This window comes from Kogia breviceps, chromosome 11 (assembly GCF_026419965.1).
Source record: "Kogia breviceps isolate mKogBre1 chromosome 11, mKogBre1 haplotype 1, whole genome shotgun sequence".
Classification (NCBI taxonomy): Eukaryota; Metazoa; Chordata; class Mammalia; order Artiodactyla; family Physeteridae; genus Kogia; species Kogia breviceps.
In genome coordinates, this window is record NC_081320.1 from 101,818,575 (window position 1) to 101,846,390 (window position 27,816).

Genomic DNA, 27,816 nt, shown 5'->3' on the forward strand with positions numbered 1-27,816 from the left:
GGAGCGTCTTGGAGGCCGAGCCCGGGCCGGGGTGGGGGGGTCCTGTCTGCTGTGCTCCTGGGTGGGGAGGCACCTCCCCCGGCCCCCCTGCCCCTCGTCCCCCTCCATCCGTCCTGCCCCTCGTCGCGAGCCGCCTCCCTCTATCCCCCCAGCCCCTGCCAGCGAGCAGGTCTCGGCGCCGAGCCCGCCCGCCGGCGGGGCCACGAGGGGTCTGTGTCGTGGCCGCACGTGCAGGTCCACCGACAGAGCGTGCGGCGAGGTTGGTGATGTGCAGACGAGGTCGCGGGCTCGTCGTTTCCCTGGGGCCATTATTCCAAGCGTGTGGCTCCGGGGCGCCGGCCCCCAGGAAGCTGCCGAGGCTGTTAGGTGGGAAGAGCCCGCCGTTTCCTGCAGGGACCCCGCGAGCAGCCTGGGCGTGGTCCCCAGACCCGGGCTCGGCCTTGGGCCTCAGGCACGCTTTCTTCAGACGTCTGCAAACGTAAAGACATGTTTCGCGTTACCTGGCGATGGACGGACGGGTCCGGCTCGGGGTAAACTTCAGGTGAGGGTAATCCCTTAGGCGGTTACCACACAGCGCTCAGGACCTTGAGTCTCCGGCCGTACACGGTTTTTCTCACCTTCCTCCGAATTCGTGTTGCTCCGCGCCGCTCTCCGCACCCCTCTCCGCGCCCCTCTCCGCGCCCCTCTCCGCGCCCCTCTCCGCGCCCTGGATATTGGGAGCCCTGATTCTGCTGGTACTGCCACGAGCTTTACTCTTTTGTCACAGGCCACGACCTCCCATGGGCTGGGCCAGACCCTCCTGCACAGACATCCTCCCGACATGCAGCCCCCGTGAGTCAGCTCTCCCTTCCGAGGAACAGACAGTCACCGCTGCCACCAAGATCTTAGACCGTCGTCCCCTTTTCCATTTACTTCTGATCTAAAAAAAAAATGAGGTGAAAAACTGGTTCACGGTGTAGTTGACAGAAAATGCGTTATCTGTGCTGCGCAGACAGGCCGTCCTGCAGCTATTTGGGCTGTAAGATTCTATCGCCTAAATAAGGTCAGCGCTGCGGCACGGATTACACTGCGGTACCGGCCGGCGGAGAGGTGGCTCGGGTGCCCTGGGTGAGATCGCGGGGTTGGGGAGGCTTGACGAGTCACCCCAGTGGGACACGGAACTGCGCACCGGGAGCCCTGCAGCCGGAATGGGGGAAACAGCTCAAGGCCTGGGTCCTGGCTGGCGGCCGCGATGGGAGCCACCCCTGCTCGGCGGGTTCGCTGCCTGCTCCCTCCGGCTGGAGCATCAGTTTGTGGAAGGTACCGTCCTTCCGGTTGGCGGCCGACACGCTGGTCTCGCGGTTGCCCCTCACAGTGGCGCGGGCAGCTGCCTGCTTCCCCGGCCTCAGCTCTCTTCTCTCTGAGGGTTAGGACAGGGCCCCCCGCCCGCTCACGCGGCACCGCGCGCGCTCAGGCCTCTGACCCGTGGGACGCTGACTCTGGGGGATAAGGAGCGGGGTTGAGATCAGCGAGCGCACCCTCACTGCAGGTGGGCTCTGACTTATTTCACGTTCAAGTTCGTCTTGGAATTGGGGCGTGGACCCCGGGGGCCGCCCCATCTGGCGTCCTTGCTTTCTTCCCACCAGAAACTGGGGCTCCGAGACGGGCTGTGCTCCGCCCGAGTTCCCCAGGGGCCCGGGGGCTCCCTGGGGTGGACGACACCACCCTGCGTCGGAACAGCCTTTTTAGGTTTTCAAAAGCCCATTTATTGCACGTACTACACAATTTTCTTTTTAAAGGAAACCTAGCTTTTTCTTTTTTTCAACAAATCTCCTTAAAAAGAGTCTCCGTGGCCCTGCCTATGCTGAGCTCTAATTGTCACTGCCGTCCCCCGCACCTGAGCATCTCCACGCGCTCCGGCAACGTCGGTCCAGGGCTCTGCCTGGGGCCGGAGTCTCCTGCGGGCCCAGGTTCTGCGCGAGTGCCCCGCCGTTCCCCTGGCTCTGGGCCTGACTGGAGCAGTAGCTCCGCCCAAGAATGAAGGAGAGTGTGGGGGGGCGCACAGGCTCGGCCGGGGTACTTCCGCATCTAGCCTCGGCGCTGACCCGCCACGGGTTACCTGCTTACCCTTGGCCTCCGCATCTGTCAGGTAGAGATCGCCGTGCCTTCCTGGCTGGGTTGTCATGGAGACTTAGCAGCATTTGGTCTGTAAATCGCAGAGCACGGGGCCCACCACGGGATCCCTAATCCCCTCCCATTCCTCCCAGTCTCCCTTAACCAAGACGTTCATGCCACAACTGGAGACTCAGAGCTCAGGACCTGACACATCACCCACCACAAAGAGCCCCAGCGGGGCCCTTCCTCAGGAGGCTGCCTTTGGCGCTGTGGACCCTGCAGTGGGTGTTCGGGTGCCTGAAGCTCATCTGTTGTACCACGGTGGGCGTCGGAGAGACGGAAGGTTCGAGGGTCCGAGGGCCGTCTGGCAAAAATAATAATTTCCTCGTTACTGCTGAAAATTTTTATAAAGTACCTAGTTACCGTAATAAAAAGAGCTGACACAAAGTGGGTACTTACGGCCTGCCCGCTACATGCTATGTGCTAGGTGCTTTAGAGGGAGTATTCTGTCTAGTCTTTGTGCTGGCGCTTTTCTCTTCTCTTTACATAAAGAGAACGGAAGTGCAAGGAAGTGAAGCGGCTTCCTGACGTCACACGTAATGGGTCCCGGAGTGGAGCCCGGGTTTGTCTGGCCCAGAACCCCCCACTCTCGCCTCACTCTCTAGCTCCCGGGCTCTTTAGGAAACACGTGGCAACCACCTGCATTCTATAGGATTTTATTTTCCTTTGACAGCTTTCTGTTTACGTTTTGTACGGAGTGAAGCAAAGCTTGGCATCTGAGTTTTTCCCCTTCAGACAATTCTCAGCGCCGTTTGTTGAATCAGCCTATTGTTTTCCCGTCGTTTCATGATCCTTCATTTTTGATTGTTCGTTTCTTCGTTCCATGAGAAGCTGCCGTTTCTTTCCCTGTTCTTGATGCGTCATCGTCCCCATGGACTTCGTTCTCCTTCCCTGGGCTACGTCCCCTCTTCTCTCCGTGACCGAGGTGGCGGTGGACAGGGGTCGGCTTTTGTGTGAATCGTGGTGAGTCACACCCACTCTCAGAACTGCAGCCCCGTCTCGGGTCCCCGTCCCGCTGCACATGGCAGAGGAGCAGGTGAAGTTCCAGGCCTGGATGGTGGTCTCATCGAAGGAGCATCTTCTCCATGGGGGGCGGGCCCTGTCGTCCCAGCTGGGGCCACGGAGCACACACGGCCAGGTCGCCCGGGGGGAGCCGGGCGTGGGGTCACCGCCAGGGGCCCGCTGCCTCGCAGTCAGAGCGGATTTTTGCTTTCACGCGGTCAAACGTCTGTGCATCCCGAGCCCCCAGGAAACAAATTTTCCTCCCCCACGTGTCCCCTGGTCTCTGTAGCTGGTCTCAGCATCCTCTAAGCTGTGCAAACTGAAACACCTTGTCCCCCTGAAATTCAAATCCACCCGTCATTCTTGTGACACCCTCCGCCAAATACCCGCAAACCCTCAGCCTTGTTCCTGTCCTGGCCGTGCCCTCATCTGGCCCAGGACGGCGTCCGGCTGCCTCGCCTGCCTCCTCCTCCCCTCCTGCCCCACACGTGTGCTCCACGGAGCCAGGAGAGCTTTGCAGAAGCATAAACCGCATGATGGTGCCTTTCTGCTTACAGCCCTTTAATGCTTCTAATTTTACTCAAATAAAACCTGAAGTCCTCTTCCTGGCTTACATAGTCCCTCAGACATGCCATGGGGCTCCCACCTGGGGCCCTGCACTGACTGCTCCCCGGGCAGACGCCGTCCGCCCCGATGTGGGCCCAGCGGGGTCCAGACGCTCAGAGCTCAGCTCCAGGGAGAGGCCACTCAGGCTCTTCGCTGCCCCCCTGGTCGCCAAAGCCACACACTGAGGCTCTGTGTTGACTGTTTTGTCCCCATCCTCCTGGCCAGTGGAAACCCACCGGGTGACGCTAGGCCCTTGTGGCACCTTTTCTGTTAAAGCCCTTCGGCTGGAGTTGTGCCTGGCACCTGGGATGAGGCCAAAAACGCTGCGCGGATGAACGTTGGGTTTTGGGTGCGACCTTGCCCCACGTGAGTCCTTTTAATGCACCAGCTGAGGGACATCTCCAGCCAGGTAGGGGCTGCAGCGGAACCCAGGGCCACGCCTGGGTTCACCTCCTTTGTGTGTCTGCTCACGCTTTCCCCCAGAGCTCGGGGGCTGGCGAGGGGCAGAGACCCGGGGCGAGGCCAGTGCGCCGGTTTGCCTCTCAAGGCCCCCGAGGGCTCCCGCTTCTGTGCGGGGCTGGGAGTTGCCCCAGAGCTGCTTCTGGGAAGTGATCGTGGGGCAGGAATTCAATCTGGTGGCTCTCCGCCGTCTGGAACAGAATCGCAGATGGCTGTGTCTGCGAAAGCAGAAATATCCATGTGGGTTGAAGAGGGCCGTCCGTCCTGACGGTCTGGACCGGCCTCACATATTCTGCTGGCGTCTGCAGGTTTCCGAGACGCGCTGGCAAAATTGAACGAGTTCCTCTCGGCTTCCGAGGGACGTTAGGGCCTCCAAACTGAATGATCGAGTCTGGTCTTCTGGAGACTGTAGAGCTTCAGAAATGCAGTTACGATGGAACCGAGGTCCCCCTGACCTCGTGGCAAAATGACACTGAAACCCTGTCGTCTGTGTCTTGTGGTTTCCTCCTCAGATGCCTCAGAGAGCAGAGAGGGCTTCCTTGGATGCATCAGGCCGTCCTCACTCCCCACAGCCGGTGCCCGGCGAGTTTATCCCTCAGCCTTCTTGCCTGACCCCAGGGTCCGCCTCGAGCGATGTGCCCCGCCGGCCGCTCTGCGGGATCCAGAGGCAGGAGGCGGACGCCACCGTCCTAGCAAAACAGGACTCGTGACGGCAGAGAGCTCAGGACACAGCGGGCAGCTCTGCGGCAGACGGGGGTGAGTTCCAGCCGGGAGGGCGCTGTGTGTACAGAGAGACGGGAGGCTGATGCGTTGCCACCCCGTGTCCTGCAGACCCTCCCCTCCCACCTGCTGGTGTGGCAGCATGGCTGCCCCGCCCTGAGACTTGGGGGCACCTCGGTATGCCTTCCCCCGGAGCCCTCTCCGCCGGGCCAGCTCCAGCCACCCTCTGAGGACCCCGTGCTTGGCTCCCTACTCCTGTGTTGTACGTGCCCTGCTCCGTGCAGATTTCCTCTGGGGGCACTTCCTTAACGAAGCTCCTGTACACAGACCGCATCTTCGGGGCCGGCTGCTGGACAGCCCGACGTAAGACCTAAGACCGTCTGGGCACACAGAAGCTGCTAGGAAGTATTGGATGGTTGGATGAAGAGCTGTCGGAGGCGCGTGGCACCATCTTTGCTTACGTGTCACCTCCTGACCGTGAGCTGGAGAGGCGAGGGAACCGATCCTGCAAGGATGCTCTCCAGACCTCTGTCCCCGCAGCGGGTCCCCAATAACGGGGCGGGGCAGAGGGGCTGCTAGGGACAGACAGCTTCGTGGAGCACTGCACCCTGTATTCCCCTCACCGACGGTCCCCCGTTGAGACCGCGCATTTAAATCTTGGACCAGTACCGCATTAAATACGTACACTTAATCTTCAATTCAATCCTCTCACACACTTGGCCTTGGAACCCTTTCTTCACTCAACGCCGATGAACGTTCTTGGTGAACAGGAGCGTGCATCTTGAGCAAGAAACACGTTGGGTGTTTCTTTCCACAGAAAACACCCAACGAAAGCACGCTCAGAGACGGACTCCCGTGGTGGAGGAGGGGTATTGGGTCTGAGGAGTGGTTCGGGTGGACCGCAGACCACACACCAGGGCCACTACAGGTCGTACAGAGCTCTCTCTGGAGGTAAAGCCATTTTCAGCAAGAGAACGATGACAGATCTGTTTTCCATTAAACAAGCGAACCGTGTGATCATTACATCTTATCATTTTTTTCCTACAGGACAGGGCATAGCTGGAAATTAGGTGGGTTCGATGAACAGCCAAACCTAATGAACCCTGCAAAGACCGAGCTGTCCGTGGCAACACCTGGAATTGAAGCATACTGTCTGTCAGCGCGTGAAGGGTGTTAGGACGTTAATTATGTGACCACGGGGCGGGGCTTGGTGCAGAGCGGTGACCAGGCCTCTGTGAGCGGGCTACGTCGCTGAGGTCAGCTCTGCACACAGCCCCCTGCCGGCTGTGCCAGAGGCGGGCGGCGAGGGTGCTGGTGTGCAGAGCCCCGCTGATGGACCAGCCCCAAGTCAGTGCGTCTGGACACCAAGTCCAGGCTCCTCTTGCCTCCGCGGGGATGAGAGACGGAGGGCAGCTGTGGGCGGTACCCGCCCTCGGTACCCGACTCAGCCGGCACCCAGGTGGGGGGCGCTTCCTGATCCCTGGTCACCCTCCTGGAGGACACGGTGGTGAGTAAGACACCCACAGGGGTGGTGCTTTCGCCCCGGAGGGCTCCTGATCTGGGGGCGGGGGCAGCTGGGTGACTAGAGCAGCCTTGGGACAGGGCGACGGTTATGTGATTTCTCTGCAGCGCGCATGGTGGGCCCCGGGGCGCAGCGCTGGTCCGGGCCGGCTGCAGGTAGGCTGCGGTCATCTGGGCTCGGCCAGAGCTCTGCTCCCTGCCCGTCCTTTACTTCTCGTCCGCTCTCGGCTGAGCTCAGCACACTTTCGTCCGATGTGCAGTGTCAGCGCGCCGGTGTGCGGGGCGCTAAGGTGCAGGAAGGGTGCAGACTATGATGCAGCATCTCTCCTGGGAGGCACCCGGTCCTCGGAGGAGAGTCACACACTTCTTAACAAAGGGGTGAGTTGGGTACATTCTCACGTGTTGGGCGTGGGCCCGGGGCATGTGGGGGTGAAGTGCGGCAGGCAGCTCCCCCGCCTGGAGGGGATTCGCGGAAAGCTCCCTGAGGACGGCGGCCAGGCAGGGGAGGCGTCTAGGAAGAGCTGGGCAGGTGAGGGTCAGAGCGGGGCCGGCGAGAGAGGCTGAGAGGGAGGAAGGCCCCCGGGGCGATGCAGGTGCTGGCGGGATCGGCTGGGGGACAGGAGGCCAGTCACTTCTGGAGGAGGAGCACGAGGCGGGTGGCCACGGGCAGAGTCGGGGCAAGGAGTCAGAGCGAGGCCGGCCCCGGGGGCCAGGCAAAGACGTGCCGCCCTGTGGGCGACGAGCAGGTGTTGCTGAAAAGAAGCGATCTCGCGAGATTAGGGCTCTGGCCGCAGTGTGGAGAAAGCAGCCACGGGGCGGGGTGGAGGCTGGGAGGCTGCCGGCAGGTCCCGTGAAGGCGCGGGTGGGGAGCTTCTGGTCGGGGCCCTGACGGGAGGCTGGCAGACAGAGTCAGGGCAAACGCGGGCGAGGCGGCTGGACTGAGACTTGCCAGGTGTGCGGACAGAGGATGAGCCGGGCCGGGCGTGGGAGACCGACCGGGCCGGGCGCTGGGCTCCGTGGCTGGCAGTGGATTTCGAGTCCCAGGGACTGTCCGGCTGGAGCTGTCTAGTAAAGCAACAGACGGACTGCTCTCAAGATCTGGGAGACTTCAGGCCCCGTCTCCAGACTGGGGCCGTCAGCCCAGCGGGAAACTTCCTCGGGTGAGACCAGGTGGTCGGAGGACCCAGCCCTGGGGCCAGGATGGCCGGGAGAGAACCCGTCACAGGGACACAGGGTCCCAGGAGGAGAGGCTTTGTCATGACAACTGGCGGTGTCGAGCTCCGAAGGTGGATGGAAGGCGGCTGAGCGGGCCAGAGGGGTGACGGGCTTTGGCCCCTGGAGGTCAGTGTGGCCCCAGCAGACCCGGCCGTAGGGGCTGGGGTGCTGTCTTCGTGACCACAAGTACATCCACGGCTTCTTGGTCCGCACAGGTCTCTGTCGCCGGGCCTTGTCCTCGGCTCAGGCCACGCCTCCCGTTCCTCTGCTGGTCGCTTTTCTCCGGAGCCGGTGAGCATCGGCCCTTCTGGAAGACCGCGCGCTCCCAGCCACTCTGAGCTGAGCAGTGAAGGTTCAGAGGAGCAAACCAGCGTGTCGTGTGTCTCCTAGACGTCAGGCACGGGGATAAGCTTTGCGCACGCGTGTTATTCCAGGTGCGATGATCCATTTTAGAAGTCGTCCCACCGTGACGGCCGTGGGGCTCTAGCCGGGCCTGCTCTCTGCGCTGCGCCCCTCCACACTCGGAAACAGCCATACGCCTGGGAGACGCTGCCCCTGGAGCGCCGCTGTCAGGACCCCGCGGTCTCCCCACGGCGGCCGTCAGGAAATACGGGGTGACGAGGTCGGTGAGTCCAGGAAGAAGGAATAAGTGAACCTGGTGCTGGCAGTGTGGCTCTGGCACTCTGGCCGATCGCGGGGCTCAGTTCACAGAACAGTGAAGGCCTGGCAGAGCCCTTCCCAGCCCGCAAGCCCCGAGCTCAGGTCACGTGGGCCCTACAGGCGCCTGCGCTGAGGCTGGTGGGGGGGGGGGTCACCCGGTCAGAAGGGGCCCGGCTGGGCCCTGAGCCCAGGCTCTGACGCTGAGCCTGGTGGTCTCTTACAGTGCGGGCTCCTCCGCTAAGGGCCGAGGGGAACGCAGGACCCTTGGGGTCAGCTGAGTCCGGATGTGGGCGGCCTGGGCCACGATGTTCGGAGCAGATTCCAGTCCCGACACAGGGGTCAGAGCCCAGCCCAGGGCACTCTGGGGCGGGACTGCCCTCCGCCCTGTCACTCCCGGGGGGAGGCCCGGTAACTGGGAGGAATAACGGGAGATGGAGATGTTCTCTACAGAGCTATCCCCAGAACACGGTGGTGCCGTGAACCCCGAGGTCACGAAAGGCCACGTGCCATTTCTGCTCTGGGTGTTTCAGCCCAGAGGAGACGGTGAGGGCTGCAGGGGGACGGATGACCCTCTCCAGAGGAGACGTCGGTCGTTGCGGCCGTTCCCGCTGTTAAGACGCTGAAGAGCAGGGAAAGAGGAGCAAAACCCAACTCGGGCAAGAGCAGCCCGTCGCGCCGGTCTGGCTGCGCCCGGCCTTCCCCTCCCCCGAGCCGGCCGGGGGGCCGTCCGCTCCGTCAGTGCCCGCCACAACCTTCCAGGCAGCGGAGGGGCTCTGGGGCTTGCTGGGGACTCGGGGAGAGCATCCTCGTGGGGGAGGGGGCGTGGAGGCTGCTCCTCGGAGACGAGACACACGGGACCGCGAGGCCGGAGTGGGGTCTGAGAGGGGCGCCCCCTGCGGCCGGCGGCCGGAGACCACAGCTCCGTGGTGACGCGATGGGGATCAGGCAGGTGGGACCGTGGGCTTGGGGAGTCCCTGGTCGAGCCGGCCAGGCCCAAGGGCACAGCACGTGGGGCCTCCGATCGGCTTGCCCAGCACGCGCAGCCTGCAGGGATTGCATTCTGTCCCAGGAAACCCCGAACCTACAGCCGCCTGGAGCTGGTTGGGGCTCTCTGTGGCACGGTGGCGTGCAGCGGCCAGGGGTCTCCAGAGAAGCGGAACCAACCTCTGAGGTATATGTGCGTATAAGCGCACCCGAACGGGACACAGCACAGCATCTTCGGGGCTGTCTCGTGATTACGAAGGCCCAGAAGTCCCACGGCCCTCCCGTGGCCGGCAGGCTGGAGACCAGGACGATGCAGTCTGAGTCGAGGGCCCAGAACCTGGGGGGCTGATGGGGTAAAGTCCCCGTCTGAGTCTGAAAACAGAGACCCAAGACACCGAAGCCTCATTAGAATCAACTCAGGTGTGCTGGAAAGGAGCTCCTCGGAATAAAAGTCACTCCGTCTCTCGGGCGATTCCAAGGGTTTATGTGCTCTGTGCCAGGAGCCCGGGAGAAAGACCTCACGTATTTCCTCTACCACAGGACGGCGAGGTTAAAGGGGACACTGAGAATTGCTGACGAGATTTCTGACCCGAGCCCTGGGCGGGCACTGGTGGAAATGGCCGTTGACCAGAGGCCTCTTGGGCAGTGGCCTTGGGGGGCAGGGCCGGCTCGGGGGCGGCCGGCTGTGTTCTCGCTCCTGCGCTGCGCTGCCCAGGGCGCCACGGAACACAGGCTTAGGCTCCGCTCTGCCCCTTCCCGCCTGTACCAGCCACGCAAGCTTTCCACGGAGGGGGAACCACGAGTGTCCCTGAGGACCTGCTCTGTGCTGCGTGATCTTGTCGGTTAGAGACGATTCTTTGCCGCAGAGAAGACTTCAGTGATGCTCTCACTTGCGTTATCTTGATAGTTGAAGCAAGTCTGTAGAGTAAACAGAACGGGCGTCTTTAGACGCATGTTACAGATCAAGCACGATTCAAGGAGCTCAAGTCTCCCCGAAGACTTCTAAGCGAGACGACGAGGAGCCAGGACTCGAACTGACACCTGACTCCAAGTTCCACGTTGTTGCGTGATTCCTCACGTAGAGCAGTTCTGCGAGGAATCGTGTGCCGCACTGCATTAAATGTGGATCCGGCTGTTATTGTGGGGTAAACACGCGTCAACTAGAAAGACTTCCAAAACTCCCGTTGTCTGGAAAAACACGCGACGTTTCCATCACCCTGCATTTGAGGCTGCCCTCTACTTGTAGGAGAAAGAGACACATCACGTGAGCACGAATTTACGTTGAGTGCCAAATTACTTTAGTCCCAGCAACAATGTCTGGGGTGAGTAACCCCGTCTTCCACCTGGTTGGACGCCTGGAAGCAGCAGTGCTCAGAACAGGTTCAAACCCACGGAAGACGCCCATCAATGGAGGCACTGCTCCGCCAGCTTCGAGCTCTCGCTGGGCCGTCCAGGGCTGGAGCTGAACATGACAAAGTCAAGATGGTCATTCGGCTGTACCTTTAGTTCCTATCAAAGAGACCTGTCCAGACCCATTCAGACTTCAAGGTGAGCAAGGGTTTTCTTGAAAGTGTGTTCTTTCCTCTCATATTAGAAAATAAGACAGCCTGGGATAATATGAAATTATGGTTCTTTAAAAATAAGAACGTTTTAAATCCATATTTATTTATATCTGGCTTTCGGGGAGCTTGTGCTGGACGCTGGGAAGGGAGAGGGACCTGTCAAACACCACCTGCTTCCAGGACACTTAGAATCCGAGGGAGGAAGGATTGTTTTAAACAACAGAGGCAACGGTGGGACGTGGGACGTGCACCTGTGACACTGGGCCGTGTTGTTCTGAGCGCTGGGAGGAGGTGTCGTGGTTCCCCCTCCACGGAAGACTTGCGTGGCCGGTACGGGCGCTCGGGGCCCAGGGGTCCAGCCGAAACCGGGGAGGCGCGTGGGGACAGCACGTGGCACCGAGGGCGTGGGTATTTCAGGGCGAGGAAGGAGCAAGCTCAGAGGCCCCAAAGCACGGGTGCGTGTGTGCGCACGCGGGTGAGTGTGCACGCGCGTGTGGGCTTGTGTACATGTGCGCACTCGTGCGTGTTCACGCGTGTGCACGTGCTTGTGTGTGTGTACGCATGTATGCATGTGTCTGTGCGCGTGTGTGTGTGCGTGTGCGTGTGTGCGTGTGCGTGTGCGTGTGTGTGTGCGTGTGTGTGGGGATGGGCCTCTTGGAGCCGTCAGGGCCTGGTTCAAGTCAGATTCCAAGAGACACAGTTGAGACTCCAAAATCTGTACCCCGCCCGGGCACAGTGAGCGAGGGGCGCGGGGCGCTGTGTGTCCGGAGCCAGGAGAGTGTGTATCTGTGCTGTGCACGGAGAGCGGGTGGTCGCCCCGGAGCTGGGTCGCCGAGGGTTAGGTGGCGGGGGCTCCCGGGTTAAACTGCGAGTGTGGGTTTTATTCTGCTGGCTGCGGGCAGCCGCTGGGAGGTTTTGGGCAATGAAGCAAGTGGAATCTAATTACGTTCCGTAGCCTGCCCGCCTCCTGCAGTGATGTTTGCGGGGTGTCTCTCGAGGTCAGAGGCTGCGTCTCCTATCTCTTCTGAGTCCCGGGGTGGAGGCGCGGTGCTCATGGCGGGCGCAGGCGGTGCTGGGTGGCCCCCGGCGTGCGTGCAGCCCAGGCTCCTCTCCCAGGCCTGACTCATGAGAGCGGCTCAGGGGAACGCTGTCTTCCCGGAGTCCTGGACGTGGCTGGAAGCCAAGCTCGGAAGACACGGATTCGCTGTCAGGCTGACGGGGAGAACCTGGCTGCCCCCGGGGGCACGGGGGTCAGGAGGGTACCGCCTGCCGCCAGCCGCCGTTCCGCCCACCAGCCGCCCGGGCCGCCGCCCCCGCTCTGCTTCCTGCCCCCCCTCCACGGCGGCGAGGGCCAAGGCTTCTCTGCTCACAGACGAGGACGTGGGAAGGGGGCCTGCAGGAAGCACGGGCCTGCGGGAGGGACACGGGGGAGGCTGCAGCGGCCCGTGATGGCCCCGGGCGAGGTCACCTTGGATGGTGCTTCTGCTCCTCGGCTGCTAGGCAGAACCGTCCGAGAGCTCCTGCTGTCCGGGCTGCACCCAGACCAGGTGAGTCAGGACCTCTGGTGGGAGCCCAGCTCCAGGAGTGGTGATGACAGTGCGGCCGAAGCCCAGCACCGCTGCCCGAGACGAATGGGTCCGGATGGTTCCCTGGACGCGTGGTTGGGAAAGAGCCCCAGCGGCCAACGGCATCGGCTGGACCTGCCTTTCACCCTCAAAGTCACCTGCCTCCTCGCCGAGATTTAAGGGGCTCCGAATATCACCCCATCACCCTTCCTGGAGACTGGAAATTTCCACCAGTACAATAACTGTATCCATTCATTCATTCGTTCACTCATCCCACAAACATCCCTTTAACGCAGACCACCTGTCACGTACGGAGACAAAGCAACCAAAGTGGACGAGACACTCTCCTCAGGTGGGGAGCAGGCCGAGGGCCGTGCAAGCTCAGCGCACGGGCGACCTGTGCAAAAGGAGCCTGTGGGAGGGGTGGGGTGGCGGCGAGGGGGCGAGCTGCCTGGGAGGCGGAGGAAGGCAAGGCCTCCAGGCTGGGGAGACGGTGTCTGCGCCTGCCTGGGCCGCTCTGGGCGGCTCCAGACCTCCGGCCCCTCCCAAGGCGAGCACGGCCCGCGGGTGGACCGTGCGGGGAGGCTAGCAGGGAACTGCCAGGCGAGCAGGTGGGCCGGCAGGCGGGGCCCGGAGGCGGGCGGGAGGCAAGGGAGCCCGGGCATTGCAGGCGTGGGCGTCTGGATTCCCGCGGCTCCTCCAGGAGGACGGCCGGCGGCTGGCTGCAAAGCCAGTGCTCCCGGGGGCCGGAGCGGGGTGGAGCGCGTCTCTCACTCTCTGGGTCCTCAGGCAATCCCTGCTGTGGCAGCATTTTCCCAGGTGGGAAAAGGGAGCCTCAGAAGAGCTAACGATGCGTCTCAGATGAGAGGTGCGGCCAAGCCGTGTATCAGGAATCAGCCGTCTGCCTGAGGGTCCGAGAACTCACACCCCAGACCCCGGCCAAGAGAAACTCGCTGTGCAGAGAGCTCTGACCCAGCCCATCCCTCCGGGAAGCAGGGCCTGGCCGTGGGCCAGGTCAGCAGCGGGAGAAAGGGCACAGGAGGAAGGGGAGAGCCCTGGGCCGGGTGCAGGGGACGGGGAGGGTCAGGGCCCTGCGTGGGAAGCTCAGGAATCCCAGCAGCGTCTGGGGGTCCCCCGGGAGCTTGGGGAGCCCCTCAGGGCGCTGCTAGCAGCATCAGTCCACAGTAGGGGGGGCATGTGATGTGGCGCTAACTCAGCGCTCCCTCACCCGCCCGCGTGGCTGCAGCCTTCTCCGCCGACAGCCCGTGCCCTGCGGGTCCACAAGGCGTTGTCTGGAGCGTCACGGTGACCCTGGGGTTCGCGTGTGCTGGGTGGGAGACGACAGTGCCCTTCGGCAGCAGAGACGGCTTGGATGCAACAAGAACTGGCAGGTTAAGAAGAAAAGATCGTTCTCGTTTTCTTTTCCCTCTCGAGGAACTTGGATTTGGCGACGCCCCCTCCTTGGAGGTCCCGGCTGAGCTGAGGAGCATGTGTCCCTTTGGGGTGGGGCATGAGGACCCTGAAGGGACTCTGTGGTGGCCCTTCCAGGAAGGATGATTAACAGGCGCTCAAGGCCCTTGCAGACCTTAAAATGGCTGTGGCTACTTCCCATCAGCACCGACTGGGACACTTGCGCCAGGGCTGGAGTTTAATCAAGGATGCCCCGGGGGCCACTGAGCCGTCCAGTAGGAGTTCTGGCAACAGCAGGCCGGACCCCGGGCGATAAAGACCGGGAGCCAGTGGGCCGTGAAGTGTCGGTGCTCCGTGGCGGGGTGGGGGGGTGGGGGTGCTGCCTTTAAAGTGGCAGAGCGGATGTCCCTGCACCTGCCCACCCTCAGTCGGGAGAGGGACTGAAGGACCACCTGGTCCCTTCACCTGCCTCCGTGCACCTCCCTCTCCTCCTAAAACACTCACGTCTGGACGTGTGGAATTTACGGAAGAACTTGGAGGGTGCCAGGGCTCTGCGAGGCGACTAGAATTTCCCCTCCTCTCTCTCCTTCCAGGTATCTCCCTGTCATGCTTTCACCAAAGGCCCCTTCATCTCCCCCCGACCCCCGTGAAGCTCCAGCTGGCTCCCCGTCTCCCCTTGGACGCCAGTTCCACTTGCCCAGGCACCTGCAGCTCGCCTGCCTCTGCCCGTCTTGAGGATCATCGATGTAAAATGCCCAGAAAACCAATGGGTCACCTCACCTGAAATGCAGAGGGGTGTCCATACTTCTTGTCCTAGTGACGTGGCCCCTCGCTGGCAGGCGGGGATCCCAGGAGTCTCCCGGGAGACCCCAGACGCGTCACGGCGTATCTGAGGAGGCAACGGCCCTTGCGGGGTCCAGGCCTGCCCTGACCCTTCATGGTCTGGTTACACCAGCAGTGGACACAGCCAGGCCACCCCCAGAGGGATGCTGTGGCCGCGCAGTTGAGGTACGGCCACTGCGGGGTGAGCGGGGTCCAGCTCACAGAAAATTCCTCTCGTGGGACCCTCGGTGCTCTTTCCCTCGTTTGTGCACCCTGGGCGCTGATGAGGGCTGTGATCTCGAAGTCCTGGTTTTAACACAGAGGGAACCTGGGCCGAGAAGTCTAGCGGGAGGGTCCCCGCTGATGCTCAGGACCAGCTTCCCACCAGGCAGGGGAACGACGCGTCTGCCACAGCTTAGCCCTTACGTCCTGGGGGCTCATTTGTTACGCGGCTAGCACAGCCTGCTTCACAGAGAGGCTGCTCAGGACATAAACTGTCACCAGTTCAGCCCCTTTGAGGCTGAACTCCTTCCCAAGGGCTCTCAGACCGCCCAGCAGACACCGTGTCCCTCACCCTCACTCCAGACCCTCAATCTGTACCCTAATTTAAATGAATCCTGCAAATGTTTGGAAAGGACTTGCTGATTTCATGCGTTGTTCTGGGTGCTTCCAGAAAACCCTGGAGCAAAACTGACCAAGTCCCGGATGTCAGCCAGCTTTGCACTCTGGGGCTCTGTATGTCGTAGCCTGAAAGACGCACACGCACACACACAACACGCACACAACACACACACACACACACACACACACACACACACACACACACACACACACACACACACACACACACACACACACCCCTGAGCCCTGAGGGACAGCCAATCGGGTGAGGAATCGAAGGGAAGGGCGGCCACTGCTTTGGATCAGGTGGGTGGGGAGGCCTCTTTGATAAGACAGCGAACCCAAAGGCAGCGGGGGAGTGGGGAGCCCGGTGGCAGAGGCGTCGCGGGCAGCGGGTAGGGGCACGCCGGCAGTCGGGGCAGGTACGTGGCCGGGGTGTGTGCTCCAGCGGAGGCCAGTGAGGCGGGTGGGCGAGGCCAGAGGGGCACGGCGGGAGTAGAGGGGAGGTGTGCTCTGGCCTGTTGCAGTAGGATCACTCGGTCTTCTGCGGAGCTGGAGGCCAGGAGGCCGCCGGGGTGCTGCTGCCCGTCCTGCGGGGGCTCGACGGTCCTACGCCGAGGGCAGCGGGTGAGCTGGTGCTTGGGCCGAGGGCCCGGGTGTGCGAGGAAGCCAGGATCCAAGGCGAGCCCCTGCTTTCTGACCTGAGTCTGCGGTGGACTGGGGCTGTCTCTTACTGGGTTGGGCAAGACAGATGGGGAGATGCTGAGGCCGATGTTTTGGAGCAGTTCGATTTGGGGCTTTGGAGCTGGGCCCCCAGGATTCCTCTACAGGAGGAGCAAGCCCCCTGGGTGAGAGCCGCGCTCCTTCCAGCAGCTCTGACCCCCCTGGAACGTGGATTTGCGCCTCAAAGCCCCCCTTGCCGAGCCGTCTAATCGCTGAGTCTCGCTCCCTTGCTGTGCTGGCTCACTGCTTCCTGGCGTCTTCCTGTGCCTGTCCCCAGGGTAGGTGCTCCAGAACCTTCCCTGCATCTCAGGGAAGCCCCCTTCCTGCAGCCTTGTGCACGTCAGCAGTGGTGTCCGTGTGCACAGCCCCTGATGGTCAGTTTTCCCAAAGCATCATCCATCCCTGAGCCCCGCATAATGAGCAGATCCCAGGCAAGAACCCCTTCTCCTGACCCCCAGGGCTCGCCGTCTTCCCTGCGTGGCAGGTCCCACTGCAGGAGGTCTGGCCCTCAGTGGAGGAGCCACGGGAGGGATGGTGCCGAGAACCTGGGCCAGGGAGCCTGGGAGCCAGGCTGACCACCGTGAACTGAAGACGCTGCACGTTGCAAGCCCCCAGGGCTGGTGTGGCCGGGGCCGGGGCCCTGACAGCCCCGGCAAGTTCCGAAGGCCTTTGAATGGGGCCCGGCAGCTCCAGTGAGCGGCTGGGCCGGGTTCCTCGGGCGGCTGGGAGCGCTTCTTGAAAGCGCCGTGCACGGAGCCCACCTCCGCCGGCCACCCTGCTTCGCACGGGCTCCCGCGAGCCCCTCCAGCCACCAGGTGCCTGCGTGCTGCGTGGGGGGCTGGACTGAAGCCGCCCTGGGCCAGGCCCTTCCTCCCGTTTCTCCTGGGCTCTGACAGCTGAGGGAAGGGCCTTCGTTTGTTCGTTTCCAGTGCGTCCCTGTGCGCTGGTTACACCTCATACCTTCCCTGGCACTTGTTTCTAAAGGTGTGCTCAAAGTCGGACTGTGAACAGCGCCCTCTCCCTCCTGCCTTCCTGGTTTCACTGTCCCTGTTTCTTTTTGTAGAAGAAATGGGCTCCAAGGTCCTTTGGAGCCTTTTCCTGTGAGAGGCCGTTTCAACAGGCAGAGATGGGCGGGAACCTCACTTTCATCTGCTCCCCAGGCCGGAGGAGATGGAGGAGACTGTCAGGCCGGGAGGGGCTCGGAGGCACCTGGAGGCCTCCAGCTGGGGTGGAGGCTCGCTCCGCCGACAGTGACGGTGGGCCAGCGGTGCCCCCCGCCCGTCTCCGTGGCATGTGCCCTGCTGGGAGTGTGTCTGCTGGGAAAGACCGGGGCTCCCCTCGGGGGGAGCACAGAGCCGCCTCCCACAACAGTGTGTCCTGCCTTCTGGTGAGTCTCCGTTTTCCCGGCGCGTGTTTGGCGAGTCGGATGGTCCCGCTCTGATGCAGGGCTCCCACTCGGGGCGTCGCGGAGCCCCTGGCATTGACCGAGTGCCTGGGGCCTGGGACCCCATGGCCTCGGGTTCCAGGTGAGCCTCCCTGGGTACCTGGGTGCCTGCCCTGGCATTGGCGCTCTCCCAGGCAGGATGCACATGGGCAGAGTCATCCTCGCCCACGACCTGTACTGTGTGTGCAGGCGGAACCCCAGCCGGACAGAAAGGTCACTCTCGCTGCTTGCAAAGTCCCTGGGCTGGACACTGGAAGCCCTGCCCCGTACGGCTGAGCACAGGGACGCTGGTGAGGAAGCCACTGTCTGAAGCCTCAGTTTCCTTATCTGTAAAATGGGAAGATGAAAATCAACAAACAAGCGCAGCTTTCTGCGGTTGCGCTAGGACTGCGTGAAAAGAGCTGTCCCCTGAGGCTGGCGTGCCCCAGGCACCCGATAGGTGCGGGTTCGCGCCACGCGTGTGTTCAGCACAGACCACAGGTGCCGGCCAGGACTAGGTTCTTGGCCTGGTCCTGTGCCCAGAGGCTCCTAAGAGCCATTCTGGAGCTTTCTCAGGAACTCGAGCCCCAGTGGGAGGCCAGTCCTGGTGGGGCGTGTGGAGAGGGCAGCAGGGGTGCCCACAGAGGACCCGGGGCCTGGGCCCTGGGCACAGTGCTCTCCGCCCCTGTCAGAGGCGCCTCCACAGGGACACGCCTGCCCCTTCTCCCCGCGATGTTGTCCACCTGTGCTTTTCCCCTCAGACCGCCAGCGCCGTGCCCCCCCACCGGACCCTGCCGTCCCGGGACCTCGGCGAGTCTCCCGCACCCAGGGGTCCTGAGGGGCCCCTGCGTCGCCGCTTGTCGATGCAGCCTCCTTGCTGCGCCCGAGACTAAGGTGACGCAGACCTGCAGCCACCACCCTCGTCTCCTTGGGGGTTTCACCGTCCCCTGCTTTTACGCTTTCAGAGAGCCCGACGGAAAGGCCGTCACCCCCCCTCTGCCTGCGCGGGTAACACAGGCCACGGCTAACCTGGCTCTCTCAGGATCGACAATGCTGATTTCAGGGAAAGGGTCGGCACAGCGCCAGGCCAGACACCTCAGTGCAGCCCCCAGGGCGTGGCCTGCACCCTCCTGTCTGGGATTCATTTTCCATAAAACCAAAATCTCCACCTGGGATCTGTCTCAGGACAGAAAAGGCGAGTGAATCCTTTCCCGAAACTGAAGCCTTCATAGGAGGCAGAGGGCTTGGAGCTCTTGGGATCCACCCCCGCTTTATAAATTATGGGCCCGGGGCCCAGGGAGGGGACGGGACTTGCCCACAATCGCAGCCGACGGCCCCCTCGGTGGGGCAGCGTGCACCTGGCAGCTGGCTCTCCCTGCCGGGGTGCGGGTGGACTGATGGATGACCCTCGCCTCAGCGAGAAATAGGTTAATGCATCATCTCGCCCGGGCTGTTGGCATCCTCATAGCGGAGGGGAAGGTGGACGCGTCTCCCCCAGGGCCTTCTGGCTTCCTGATCCGAGGACCTGCCCACGTCCTGTGAGGTGACCGCCCTCCACCTTCCTGGAGGCTGCTCTCGGGCGTGGGAGGGAGGCACGCGGCCTGTGAACCCTCCAGGAGGGTGTTAGGTGGGGCCTCTGAGAGGCCCCCGGTGTCCAGGTGTCACTCTGACTCACTGGGTCAGCGCGGCCGTGCCTGAGGGCCCCGGCTGGGGGAGGCGCGCTGAGGCCCCGGGGGCGGGGGTCCCGCGGGAGGGTGACCAGTGTCCCGGAGCAAGGCCCGGGCAGGGGGCACTCGGGGGCCAGGTCCCCGGCGTCCGGGCCGCAGGGCTCAGCGCAGACCCGACCTGCTTACGCCGCCAGGCACGTGGAGCCCGTGGGGGCTGAGTGTGGCCGAGGGGCACGCGTCCCAGCTCTCGCCCAGCATGAGCACTCCGCCCCCGGACTGCACGCGTGGACAGAGCCCCGTCGGGCCCGCCCTGTCCTGCGCTGCCCGCGGCGCAACCTCCCGTCCCCAAACCGCCCTGGCCTCTTCAGGTTCCTAACTGGCCTTCCAGGTGGAAACTGAAGTCCAGCTTTTGAGGCTTGCTGCCTCCAGTTGGGGACTGGAGGCCCTAAACGCAGCTCTCTAGTCGGCTGGGTTAGTGATTCAGGGGTGGCGTTAACCTTTCCTTTGTGGCGCTCCGTTCTGACGTCTAACGTGCGCCTGCTTTGTGTCAGGCACCCCTTGAAGGCTGGAACGAGAGAAGATGATGCCCCCAGAGCCTGGAGGAGGACAGGCACGTGGTGAGAGGGCGGAGCAGGGGCTGCTACTTCTGTCCCAAGAGGCCGAGGGAGCCCTAGAGAAGGGAAGGTTTGTGCCTGGGGAAGAGCGTCCCCTGCAGTGACAACGGCCTGTCCCAGGCCTGGAGGGGACAGCGTGCAAGGCGAGAGGAGGTGGGGGTTCTTTCCAATGAGAAGGCTTGAGAGCGGGACCAGTGAGATGCCCGTGTTGGCCGGACCAGGCACCTGCCGGCTCGGGCACTGTCGGCCGTGGTTGGGACACGGTTATGGTGCTGAGGGAGGGTGCAGGCTGAAGCCCCAGCCTTGTTGCAGGGTCTTGACTGCTGCAGAAACCACTTCTGATTCATCCAGAAATCCTGCGGGCGCCATCTTTGAAATCAAGCCATCGTGCAAATCTCTCCCCACCCAAGAGTCAGCACCGCGGTCAACATCTCCGTCAGCGCCAGGACAGCCTGCAGTGGTGTCCTGGCTAGTCACCTCTGCCCACCTCGCGAGTCTCTGCCAGCGCTCAGAGGGACGCTGTAAAAACCAAGCAGTCCTGTCACTGCACCGTGGGGCACCTCCCAGGGGCTCCTGCCTGACGCACGATAAACGCAGAGCAAAGCCCGAGGCCCGCCAGCCCTCGCGGTCTGGCCTCTCTGCTCTCGACCTCATCCACGCCTCTACCTCTGGCCGCGCCCTGCAGCAAGGATGGGCACCTGCTGTCCTGAGCATACGGGGCGGGGCAGCTTCTCCCGTGGGGGGCGCTTTGCACCTTCTCCTCCGTCTGCAGTGGCAGCAGTTGTGATATCCTTCTTGCCTTCTTGCGATAGGTGCCCTCCCTGTTCACACGCGGCCCTCCTGTGGGTTCTCCCACCTTCCCTGGCCTTCCTGCCTCCATGGGACCCGGGCCCTCTGTGGCAGACAGGCCTGAGCAGGCCCACCTCCCGGTGTTCTCATCCTGGGCTGAGAGCCCCTCCCCAGCTGTGGGCAGGACCCGTGACCCCCTCTGCCTACAGAAGGTGCCCCAGGTGCTGGAGCCTCGCTTGCGGCTAATTTACAGACACGAGACCCGCCTTGTTGCAAACTCAGCCTAGAGGCTGCTCCTGTTTGCTTTGGATAACTGAGTTGTCTCAAAATGCAAGTAAGTTCTGCCAAAGCCTGAGTGAGTGAAGGTGGGGATGAGGGCGCAGCCTGGCCCACATCTGGATTTGCTGCCTGTGCGGAAAGCCCAGCTCGGCGGCGCCAGGGCTCCTGGCCACAGACGCCAAGGGATGGTCAGCTTGTGTGTCTGCAGCTGCTGAGCATGTGGCAGTTGTCAGGCGGTGATAAAGAGCCATCACGCCTTCTAACCTCTGTGTGTTTCCCTTGTTTCTTTCTCCTGCCTGTACCCCCAGCACAGGGGAGGCCCGAGAGGGTGAAGACCTTTGTCCCTTGGCTCTGCGGCATCTCCAGGGCCTGAGTACACATAGGACTGTAGGCGCTCCATAAACGTTTGTCGAATGAGGTGACGTTTCATTGCATTTATGCAGATAAGAAATAGATAAGGCGAGAAATATGGGCCACAAGATGCAGAATGTTTCTGTTCTGCAGACACAGCAGTGACTTCCCATATAGTTATTTATTTATTTTTCTGTAACCTCATTTTAAGGGCGTTTTCTTGTCTTAAATAGAAACACAGGATGGAATTGTTGGAAGGGGACTTGGTGACTGCAAGCTGAGCCCTCATTTTATAGATGAGGGAGAAGACTTGCTTCGGGTCACGCAGCGAGCCAGGGAGGGAGTGAATATTGTGCACAGAAAAGGAGACAGAACAGAAACGGAGCCGGCCTCCCCGCCAAGGGAACCCCCCCACCGAGCCCGAGGAACCCCACGCAGGAGGCTGTGAAGCCCAGCCCCCTCTGTCCTCCTTAACCGTGGGTGCGGCGCTGACGTGAGTTACCTGCTGTTCGTGAACCTAAGTGCACCAGTGATAGGATTTAATTCTGCTGTTGGAAACAGCTGTTTTTCTCAGGACATGGCAGCCCAGGCAAGGCCTCTACGATCATAACAGTGAGGGAAACGTGACAACACGCGTGACGTCTCGTGCTAAGTGACTGCACGTGATGCATTTTGGAGACTCTCGCTTGACCCTGGGAACAAGAAAGAACCTTTGTAGTGAGTGGGAGTGGGCGTTTTAGTTTATGGAAAGCAAAGTCGGCTATATTTTCTCTTTGTTTTCCAATTAAACATCTACGTTCTCTATTCGATAAAATTTGATACTTTAGTTTACGGCAAATAAGCCTGTGGACGTGTTACAAATACCATCTTGAACCACCTATTATAAACTGTATAGGCTGAGGTGACTTGCTGTTTAATGGTGTATGTGTAATTAACACGATTAAATCATAGATTAGATCCAAAGGTCAAGTGGCGCAGCCTCTTAGGCAATGTCCTCATCATGAATTATTTGCTAGGGGTTTCCATAGACCTTTGAAAATATTAGCATTGAAATAAGCTTCTGTGTTGTCAGATGAGGGGCTATAGCAGCCACACAGGCTTGGTATTCATTTTCGTCTGTTTTCATTATCTTCCAGAAGAGATGTTTTAATGTTCGACTTTTTGTCTGGTAGTTTGGGAAGATTGTAGAGTTAAGGTACAGTTTTTTTCTCCCACTTCTCCAAAGATGCCTCGTATTTGCTACTGGTTACAGGGCTTGATTTTATTTTATTTATTTTTTTTCCTGTACGCGGGCCTCTCACTGTTGTGGCCTCTCCCGTTGCGGAGCACAGGCTCCGGACGCGCAGGCTCAGTGGCCACGGCTCACGGGCCCAGCCGCTCCGCGGCATGTGGGATCTTCCCGGACCGGGGCACGAACCCGTGTCCCCTGCCTCGGCAGGCGGACTCTCAACCACTGCGCCACCAGGGAAGCCCCCCCCCTTTTTTTTTTTTTTTACAGGGCTTGATTTTAAATGCTCACATCCCGTCACCAGCACAGACCCACACGGACCCCTGCACTATCCCACCCTCTCTAGCTGAGCACGCAGGGGAAGGAGACTAAGAGGCTGTTACTGAGAACCTCTTACGTGCAGGTGCTATGTCTGGGGGAACCCTATGGTGGATTCGGATTCAGGCCGTCAGGGAGAGGATGGGCACCAAGAGACACCGGGACCCCTCCCCTCACCTGATCACCTGGCCACCTCCCTGCACCTGGCCATCTGCTCCTCACCTGGCCACCTGCCTCTCACCTGGCCACCTCCCTACACCTGGCCATCTGCTCCTCACCTGGCCACCTGCCCTCACCTGGCCACCTGCCTCTCACCTGGCCACCTCCCTGCACCTGGCCACCTCCCTGCACCTGGCCACCTGCCCTCCTATGCTGCCTGGCCCTGTGGCCTCTGCTCCTCACTCCCTGTGCCTTCTGACCTCGTTGCAGCCCTGGGTTTCACGGGGCTCAACCTGATAGCAAGTAACCATCTGGGGCTGGCCGGTCTCTGTGTGCCACCCGCCCACGTGTTCTCTGCCCGCGTGTTTCCCCTCCATTCAGCCTGGCTCCGGCTCCAGGCTGGTGTCCGGTGCCCTCGCTCCCCACCTGGACGCCATCCTGGTCTAACCCGGCATCTCGAGCCTGCACACATGCTCACCATGAGCCCAGCCCACCCGTCTCTTCCACGTGCCCACGTCATTCAGTCTGAAGTCACTGAGGACAGCGGTTGTGGTTTTGGGTTTGGGGCTTTATTCAACAAATCTCACGCCCCTTTCTCCTTAGGTCACAGGCGCTCGAGCTGCTGCTGCCAGAAGTGGTAGGTTAGTCTACACCTGCCAGTCACGGGACCCCAGCTCCTCTGCGACAAAGGCAGTCCAGGTGGACGCATGACAGGAACAGGCTCGTTAGAGGCCTTCCGTGGGGTCCAGAAGTGGAGACCAGGGTGGGGAAGCGTTCTGTTTTCCGCCAGAGTCTCTCAGTGTGGAGAAGTGGCTCAGCGGCGCCGGTGGGAGCCCGGCTGTGAGATGCAGAGAGGGCGGTGTCCCCCTGCCCGCCGCCTCCTGGCCTTCGCTGGCCCCGGTGGGGGAGGTCCGGGCTCTTCCCGTGCAGCCACCCCCATCCTCAGCCTGCTTCCCGGGAGCCCAGCCTGCGGCACTCGTGCGCTCACACGTGGTCCAGAGAGCACGGGTGGGGGTGGCTTCGTGGCGCTGGAGCCCCTGGCCCTGCGGGCGGAGGAAAGCCCGTCGCTGGGGGCAGGACCGGCCCCAGAGTCCCCCGCGCCAAGTGCGCTGGGCGGCTAACTTCCCAGCGGGTGGAGGGGAAGGTGGGGCTGGCGGAGAGAAGTGAGGGCAGACGAAGGCCGTGGGGCCGGGGGCCCTTACTGAGCCGACGCTCTCCGGAAAGATACCCATGCCGAGGGCGGGGGGGCCGGGCCTCCTCGGCGGCAGGCAGGGAGAGCGGAGGCTGAGGGCTCCCCGACTCCATTGCGGGAGCAGCTGAGTCCCGGGTGTGGCCTGCTTGGGGCAGAGCAGGCCCCTGGCATGGGAGAGTTGATGCTTCTCCCCTCCAGGTTCTCAGAAGCTGTGAGCACTGCACCCTCAGCTCTGCCTGCCAGGGCCTCTTTGGGAAACAGGAGTTCCAGGGCCTTGTGTCCACAGCCCTGTTATTTGGGACACACTCCAGCCCCTGCAGGAAAGGGCTTTTGAGCGTCCTTGCTCTGCGGCCCAGCGTGGGCTGTTCTAGCCCTGCTCTCTGAGCTGGGCGGGGGGCGGGCCCTGAAGGAGGGCCAGGCGCTGGGCGCTCCCGGGGGCCACTCTCTCTCCGCTGGCGGATTCTGTGCTTCTGCGGGTGTTTGCTGGCTCGGGGTGTATCCGACTCTAGCCATCGTTCGGCCCTCCACAGCAGCCGCCGCCTACATCTGCGTTCCCGGCCCCCTGCTGTTCCTCCTTCCAGCGTGGGGTCTCTTTTTCCCCTTCTTGACTCTAGACGGGCCTTTGCGATTTCATCCGTTGGATGCAGAGGGAGGGACGTGCCAGAGCTTCGGAGGCCAGTTCAGAAAAACCTGAAGCTCCTGCCTGGGCCTCTTGGAAGCTTGCCTCTGACGGCCCTGGGACACTAAGTAAGAATTCCTGCTACCCGCTGGGAGTCACCTGGAGAGGACTGGGCCTCCCGGGAAGGAGAGGGGCCCACAGGGGACCGACCCTGCTCTGTGGCCGCCAAGGTCCGGGCCTGTGGATGGAGCAGCTGAATTCCTAGGCTGAGCCTGGCTGGGGCCATGCAGGGCAGACCAGTAGTCCTTCTTGAATTCCTGACCTTCAAAGTCATGAAACATAATAAAATAATATTTTTGAGTTAAAAATGAATGACATTTTAAAATTTGGGGGAATTTGCAGCCACGGACAACCAGCACCACGGTTTAGCGCCGCCCGCGTGGGATGGCCAAGGCCTGGACGCGGGCCCCGCGGCCTCTGGCACATCTCCCACCTCGTCCTGGGCTGGGGTCTCGGCAGGCTCGGTGGTGGACGGCCGCGGGGAGCTGCCAGGGCCCAGGACCGCCGGCCGCCTTCGTAGCCTCTGCCGGCTGGGCCTCGGGTCTGCCAGGGCCTCTGCGGCAGGGGGCAGCGGAATCGCGTTCCTCTCCAGCGCTCTTGGCACCTGGCTTGGCGTCCCTCTCTGCAGGAGCTGCAGGAACTCAAGGACTGTGGCAGGACGAAGAGATGAGAATGGTGAACCCACGTCTGCTTGCCTGGAAGGGGCGGCTTCCTGCTGCCCTGCAGGAGGAGTCAGCGCTGACGTCGTAGTGTTGGAACCAGAGAGTTCCTTGGAAAGAGGGTAGCAAGGCAGGAGCAAGCCGGGCGGACGGGCAGCGCTGCCGTCCAGGGCGGCTGAGTGAGGGGCAGGAAGGGTCATGGGGACATGGCGAGCAGAATAGGACGGGGAGTGGGCAGTGTTTTGAGGAGAGTAATTCCAAGAGAAGCAGGAGGCCCCGAAGGCAGAAACACTGCAGGGCTGCCAGCCAGAGTCGAGCTTGCCCCAGGGACCCTGGACTTGGAAACGGGAGGTGTGGGCGGCTTGTGGGAGGGAAGCCACTGAGCAGACCTGGGCTCTGAGTGCTGGAGACCTGGGGTTCGAGTCTCACCTTTGCCACGTTCTCTGAACCAGCTTCCTCCTGGGTAACAGGAAAATCAGGGAAGTTAACAAAAAATGTTGTAGTAGTGCAGACACGAGGTTGACCCACCTATGCTTGAGGAAAAGTATTTCGTAGTTCGGGTGCTGGTGGAAAAACAGGAGGTGATGGTTGCCTGATGGTCATCGTGGTTTAGCCAAGTGGAGAGACAGGAAGCCCCCGAACCCCGAATCGCTGCTTTTTTCACACATCGTGGGCGGTGGTCAGAGTGGCGGAAGGAAAGGGCTGCCTTCTCCCAAAGAACCACTTCAACTGTCTGCAAAATTAAACTCTGCTCTCTGTAATTTTTTAATTAATAGACTTCAATTTTGGAGCAGTTTCAAGTGTACAGAGAAATTGAGTCGAAAGAGCAGAGGGCTCCCACGTTAGCCCAGTTCCTCCTAGTACTCACGTCCTGCGTTAGCATCTAGGTTTGTTACAGTCAGTGAGCCGTTACTGATGCATTATTATTAACTAGGTTCACGGTTTCTATGTTTACGTTAGAGTTTACCCTTGCTGTGCATCCTGCGGGTTTTGACAAACCCGTGGAGCCGTACAGCATCGTTACAGAGTATCGTATAGAATAGTGGAGCCGTACAGCATCGTTACAGAGTATCGTATAGAATAGTGGAGCCGTACAGCATCGTTACAGAGTATCGTATAGAATAGTGGAGCCGTACAGCGTCGTTACAGAGTATCGTATAGAATAGTGGAGCGTACAGCGTCGTTACAGAGTATCGTATAGAATAGTGGAGCGTACAGCTTCGTTACAGAGTATCGTATAGAATAGTGGAGCCGTACAGCGTCGTTACAGAGTGTCGTATAGAATAGTGGAGCCGTACAGCGTCGTTACAGAGTATCGTATAGAATAGTGGAGCCGTACAGCGTCGTTACAGAGTATCGTATAGAATAGTGGAGCCGCACAGCGTCGTTACAGAGTATCGTATAGAATAGTGGAGCCGTACAGCGTCGTTACTGAGTATCGTATAGAATAGTGGAGCCGTACAGCGTCGTTACAGAGTATCGTATAGAATAGTGGAGCCGTACAGCGTCGTTACAGAGTATCGTATAGAATAGTGGAGCCGTACAGCGTCGTTACAGAGTATCGTATAGAATAGTGGAGGGTACAGCGTCATTACAGAGTATCGTATAGAATAGTGGAGCCGTACAGCGTCGTTACAGAGTATCGTATAGAATAGTGGAGCCGTACAGCGTCGTTACAGAGTATCGTATAGAATAGTGGAGCCGTACAGCGTCGTTACAGAGTATCATATAGAATAGTGGAGCCGTACAGCGTCGTTACAGAGTATCGTATAGAATAGTGGAGCGTACAGCGTCGTTACAGAGTATCGTATAGAATAGTGGAGCGTACAGCGTCGTTACAGAGTATCGTATAGAATAGTGGAGCCGTACAGCGTCGTTACAGAGTATCGTATAGAATAGTGGAGCCGCAGGTACAGCATCGTTACAGAGTATCGTATAGAATAGTGGAGCCGTACAGCATCGTTACAGAGTATCGTATAGAATAGTTTCCTCCCCGCTCGAGCTCTGACTATTCATCCTCCCCCTCCCCCTGGCAAGCGCTGATCTTTTACTGTCTCCACAGTTTGCCTTTTCTAGAACATCATATGGTGGGAATGCTACAGTCTGCAGCCTTTGCAGCCTGGAGTCTCTGACTTGGCGATGCGCGTGTAGGTTCCCCTGTGTCTTTCCCTGCTCTCTGTAGTCTGATTAGTAAATACCTTGCTACGTCCTTGTTCTCCTGATGCTGACAGCCCACGGCACTGTGTTCGGGCAGCGGTGGCAGCCTCCCCCACCGGAACTAGCAGGAATGGGGTCCCCCTGTCGTCCCCCCCCGCCCCTCACTGTGGTCTCCCATCCCAGACAGCTCCAGTTGCATGTCCGATACCCATGTCCCAGCTGTTTTTGACCTGCCGGCTCTCAGCATCCGGATGTGTCCTGCCGGTGTCCTGTGCGA

At 61.0% G+C, this 27,816-nt stretch overlaps 1 protein-coding gene and 1 long non-coding RNA gene across 3 annotated transcripts in view; both read left to right on the top strand.

The window, feature by feature from the left end:
- The window catches only part of EIPR1 (EARP complex and GARP complex interacting protein 1), a 445,878-nt gene that overhangs the window by 319,617 nt on the left and 98,445 nt on the right, over window positions 1–27,816 (top strand). The window lies entirely within an intron of this gene.
- On the top strand, window positions 12,017–22,373 carry LOC136792193 (uncharacterized). The gene is made up of 8 exons (XR_010835662.1): window positions 12,017–12,800; window positions 13,268–13,462; window positions 14,452–14,866; window positions 17,185–18,341; window positions 18,511–18,642; window positions 19,666–20,851; window positions 21,105–21,214; window positions 21,381–22,373. It is a non-coding gene; the product is annotated as an uncharacterized lncRNA (long non-coding RNA).